This window comes from Anthonomus grandis, chromosome 2 (genome assembly GCF_022605725.1).
Source record: "Anthonomus grandis grandis chromosome 2, icAntGran1.3, whole genome shotgun sequence".
Taxonomy (NCBI): Eukaryota; Metazoa; Arthropoda; class Insecta; order Coleoptera; family Curculionidae; genus Anthonomus; species Anthonomus grandis.
In genome coordinates, this window is record NC_065547.1 from 31721179 (window position 1) to 31727097 (window position 5919).

Consider the following 5919-nt stretch of genomic DNA (forward strand, 5'->3'; position numbering starts at 1 on the left):
ACTTAAGCTCTTCGCGGCTAACGATACGCGCATAGATACCTACGGCGAATCATATCGCGAATTAGATTTGGGATTACGTCGACCTATCAAGTGGAATTTCTGCATTGCGGCCGTGCCTTATGCAATAATTGGAGCAGATCTTTTGAACTACCACGTGTTGATAGTCGATTTAAAAAAGCGGCAGGTTATTGATTCTACAACCAGCAGTTATTTGCTTGGAATATACAGCTCTGCTTTGGTACAATCAATTTATTGTTTTAATCCTAACATTTCAGTTTCTTAGTTATTAGCATGAAATTACCGGAGCAGGTACTTTGTCACCCCCGGAAAATCGAAATGTATTTCACCACATCATAACTAATGGTCCACCTGTTGACGAGCGAAGGCTCACGCCGGATAAATTAAAGCATGCTAAGGCGGAAATTAAGGCTCTTGTGGAGGCGGGTATTTGTCGCCCGTCGAGTAGCCCATGGGCCAGCCCAGCACAAATGGTCATGAAGAAGGATGGTACATGGCGTTTATGCGGAGATTATCGACGGCTAAATGCTATCACTATCCCTGATCGGTATCCACTCCTCATTTACACGACTGTTCCTTAAGCCTGAGCGGTAAAACGGTATTTTCGTCCTTGGATTTACAAAAGGCGTACCACCAAATTCCAATAGCGCCTAAAGACATTGAAAAAATCGCCATTATAACTTCGTTTGGCTTGTATGAATATTTGGTTATGACATTTGGTTTGCGAAATGCTAACCAATCTTTTTAACGATACATAAATCGAGCTTTAGGTGATTTGGATTATGTATTTATCTATATCGGCGATATTTTGATTGCGTCATCATCACCTGAGGAACACTTGCAACACTTACTTGTGGTCTTTCAAAGGCTTTAAGAGTTCCAACTTCATTTAAACGTGGATAAGTGTATTTTCAATGTTCCGGAATTAGAATTCTTAGGTTACTTAGTTAACCCAAAGAGCATTCGCCCCAGTGCTAAGAAAGTTGAGGCAATATGTAATTTCGAGAGGTCAAAAATAATCGCGGCCTTACGTCACTTTCTTAGAATGTTAAATTTTTTCCGGCGATGCCTGCCTAATGCCGCAATAACTCTTGCACCACTCAACGCATACCTAGCAGGTTCTGTGAAAAATGACAAATGGGAAGTTGTTTGGACTCCGGAGGCCATAAAAGCGTTCGAAGAAGCGAAATGCGATTTGGCAAATGCGACATTGCTGTTTCACCCTCCTATCACGGCGAATATTAGGGTAGAAACCGATGTGTCAGATCTTTGTATGGAAGCAGTCTTGGAACAATCCGATCCAATTCCGATGATTTTTGAGAAATCATCAACGAATTTACCACGGAATTCGTCCATCTGGATCGTTCTGAGAATGTAGTAGCCGATTCGCTTTCTCGGATCGATGCTCTTCGATTACCACTAGAATTTAATTTAAACGAACTCTCTGAGCAACAAGCGGTTGATGAACAACTTAAAGTTATTAAAACGGCTCCGACCACCCATTAAAACTTAAGAAAATCCAATGGGGGCCTGACAATGTTGCGCTAGATTGCAAGATCTCTGGTGAAGCAATTCGACCACATGTACCTAAAGCTCTTTACGAATTGGTCTTCCGTATGGTCCATCACCCAGCACATTCCAGCGCCAGAGTCACCGACCGCCTTATTCGTCAGAGATATGTTTGGCTCAATATGCAACGAGACGTTAAGTCATGGTATAAAGCGTGTACTGACTGTCAGGCGTCAAAGGTAACCAGGCACGTCAGGACCTTTCCGGATAATTTCGTTTCCCCGGATGGTCTTTTCGACCAAGTTAATATAGATATTGTCGGTTCGTTGCCACAATACGATGGTTATATATACTGTCTAACTATGATTAATAGATTTTCGCGATGGGTTGAGGCCACACCAATTAAAGACATGTCAGCACAAACTATTGCTCGTAATTTTTTCGACACATGGATCTCCAGATACGGTTCGCCCAAATGCATAACAATTAATCAAGGCACGCAATTCGAATCAAGATTGTTTCAAGCGTTATTAAATTTGATCGGTACGCAACGAATCCGCACTACACCGTATCACCCCCAATCAAATGGTTTGATTGAACGTTGGCATCGCGTATTCAAAGCGGCTATAATGTCCCATTCTGAAGAAAACTGGGTGCGCACATACTTCACACAATATTGTTAGGTTTGCACGCTCATATTCGTTTTGACATCGGTGCTTCTCCAGCGGAATTTTTGTTCGAGACCACATTACGACTCTCGGGTAAATTCTTCCTTCCAGAAGATATTACACCTAATTCTAATTTTTTTATAGAGGAATTTAGGGAATATAAATGCGCCAAGTTCGACCAGTTCCTACCGCGTTAATCCTCTATGATTTTTCTATAAAACATGTGCATTTGTTTAAACTGAGGAAAACGGTCTAAATAGGCAATTGACAAAATGTATATATTTTATATCATCTATGTAATGTTATTTACCTCTATTATTAATGTATGTGTCCATGTGGACATTATATAATGTAACTAGCCTTAGGTGCACGTAAGTGCTCTGTAGTAGCTTATCCATATCATTTGTGTTGTTTCGCTATCACTGGGAGGAGAGTGTAAGCTATCTCTCTCTCTCTCGTTCAGTGAGTCTCTCTCTAGTTGGCAAGAGAACGTGCGACACGCATATTGGTATGTTCACGATTTTATAATTTTAATGTAGAATAAAGATTTAAATCTCCGATGTTAGTGTTAAACCGAGGAAATAACCCTCTGGACCCTACAATAGCCCTTTTAGTAGCACTCTCTACTGCCAGACGAAGAGATTCTAGGTCAACTATCACCTCCAGTGCTGCTGTTGGGCAGGTTTTCATAGCTCCCGTAATCCATATGCATGCAAGTCTTTGCACTTTATCAAGTTTACATCTTACTGTGCTTAACTTCGTTGAGTCTTGCCACACCACTGCTCCGTAGGTTATTATGGGTTTTACCATGTATCATGGTGTACATCCATTACAGTATTTTTGGAGAACATCCCTAGTTTTTTCCCGCTAGATTTTTACAGATCATTATGGGTTTAGTGACTTTATTTATTGTGATTTCTAGATGTTTATTCCAACTAAGTTTGCTATCCAGTATCACTTCCAGATATTTTATTTCGTTTGATGTATATACTAGTTGTCTGCCCAGGTAGATATCCCTGGTGAGTTGCATTTTTCTTTTACGAGTGAATGATACAATGGTAGTTTTTGCGGAATTGATGCTCAGCTCTATTGATGTATACCATTCTTCCGTAATCCTTAGGATTCTTTATAAGGTCGTATCATATGCTCTCTTATGATGATGTCATAAGCATATCCTATGCAGGTCATTCCATGGTTTGTCAATCGACTATTAGACTCCATAGTAGGGGTGAAGTTACCCCTCCTTAGGGCGTACCACGAGTAGTTCTGATGCTTGTGGTTTGTTCACCCACAGTTGTCTCGGCTCTACGTGTGGCAAATCCATTGAATTATGGTTTTGTTCAAATTTCTCTTCTCTAGGGTATTTTTGACCGCTACATGTGACTACGTGTTATCAAATACTTCAGATATATCTAGAAAAGCGGAGATGGCTATTTCTTTCTCATTTAGGCTTTTCTGGATAATTTATGTTAGTTGCTATAGTGCGGTTTTTGTAGATCTGCCCGCTCTATATGCATGTTGACATGAATGTAGAGGTGCTCCCCATAGAATGTCATTCCTGATGTGGTTGTCTACTATCTTTTCTATTGTTTTTTTATTGAACGATGTGCAACAGACGATGACAAACAACGATGAACAGACTGATAGGTCTAAAAGATTTAGGGTTAGTCGCATCCTTTTTTCTTATTTTCGGTATGAAGGTAACTCTTGCCCTTCGCCAGCTGCAGGGGATGTATCCCGACGCTAAGCTCGTTCCTGCTATTTTGCCTAGGTGAGGCAGAATTTTCTCTTATCCGTTTTATAGGAAAGCAGGGAAAATTGCTGAAGAGTAAGTCTTGTCTTTAAGGTGATCACTGAGTTTAAAGTTAAAGATTTAAAAGATTTAAAAAACTAGTAGAACTATTCTAATAAGACAAAAAGCATGAGATTATTGCAGGTATGTTTTACTAATAATGTTTAAAGTTTAGAGAGATTAAAATAATATTTTTTAAAATATTGGAATTTTTTTGAAGCTTTTTTGAAAACTAGTAAAAGCAGTTTTATGAAATAAAAAACAAGAGATTACAGGAAATATCTTTAGCAAATAATATATAGAGTTCAAGGTGTTTCATGCAATATCTTCTGAAATATTTAAATTGTTGTGTAGTGATTTTCGAAAAATAGCTCAAAAATCAAAGTTAAAAATCTAAAAACTTTAAAAAAATTCAAGTAACCTTATTAAACAAAAAACATGAAAATATGGGAAACATGTTATGCTTAGCGTTTAAGCGTTTTAAACATAATTTCTGAAATATCTGAATTCTTGTGTGGTAGGTATCCAAGGAATAAGTCTTGTCTTGATGATCAGTCACTTTAAACTAAAAAATTATTATATAAATATTGGAAATATTCTCATTAAAGCATGATATTATGGCAAGTATGTTTTATAAATAGTGCTTCGGGTTTAATTAGGTTCCTACATATCAAACATATTATATGCAAATGCTATGTATATTCATAATGCACTAAGGTATACATAATTATATACAATGTCTCTTTTTATTGTTTATTCTATGGATATGAAATAAATATACATTTGTGACACACTATGTAATATACTATCAGTACATATAGTGTATATCCTAAATAAACCAGATATTTAAAGTTATCTATTATATTGTAAGTATCTGTTTTATTTATCTTAATAGAATATACAAATACATTTTTAATATTCTAGAATATATAATCAATATCCCTAAGGTACGTGAGAACATGTTCTGGATATACCATATTCACCTGCCAAAACCACAAATGTGAAATTTTCTCGATTTCTCGTTTTCCATACCAAATAATTCAAAATTAAAATTATTTTGATCTGCTGAAATAACGTGCATGTGCAATGTGCTTGCATAATAAATAATCTGGTAACACAGCGTCATATTTTAGCTAATGTGAAAACACGGTACTTCTTGATGGACGACGCAAAATCGCGAATGTGACACATTCGTGACTTTGGCGTTTCCGATCCTTTCGATTTTCGATTTGAAGATAGAATGTGATTCAACTCATTCTAAAATTTAAAAAAAAATCTAAATTTGTACCTGTTTATGTGCTTCAAAGAATTCTTTTTCTTGGAGAAAGCTGCTAAAAGAAGCAAGAAACGTTATCCAAAAAAAAACTACTGCTAGAAAAAGCTTACCAAGGTAATTTGCCAATTACAAAATTAAAATATGGGGACTTGGAAAAAGTTTCCAAAGACGGCACTATTTCTGCTATTTATCATCCCTTTTATAGAAGTTTAAAATGAGAGATCAGTTACCGGAACCCACTTTTGATGAGGAATCTTACTATGAATAAAAAGAGCTTAATTAAAAAAGATTAATAAAATTATTTTTTTTATTATATTTTTGTATAAGTAAAAAATAAAGTATTTTTTCATATCACGAATTAGTTTTTTTTATACAATATTTGATCTGCCAAAATCATTAATGTGCATTTTAACAAAAAAAAATGTTTTTCATAAATTTATATTTTAAGCCTTAGAAGTTTACATTATATATTGATATACCAAGCTTTTAACAAAGTTTTTCAATAAAAGCCAATATAAATCAAAATATGAACTTCCTATTACTCTTTAAATGGCTCCCGTGAAAAATTCAAAAAATCACATTCGTGGGTTTGGCAGACAGGTGCACATTTTCTGATGCATGCATTGAAATCTGAATTTAGACAATCAGTGAAAAAA

At 36.1% G+C, this 5919-nt stretch overlaps 1 long non-coding RNA gene across 1 annotated transcript; it reads left to right on the forward strand.

Annotated features, from left to right (window-relative positions):
* Positions 1 to 5197: 5197 nt before the first annotated feature.
* Positions 5198 to 5617, forward strand: LOC126733589 (uncharacterized). Its single transcript, XR_007659780.1, has 2 exons — positions 5198 to 5377; positions 5469 to 5617. It is a non-coding gene; the product is annotated as an uncharacterized LOC126733589 (long non-coding RNA).
* The last annotated feature ends 302 nt before the right edge of the window (positions 5618 to 5919 follow it).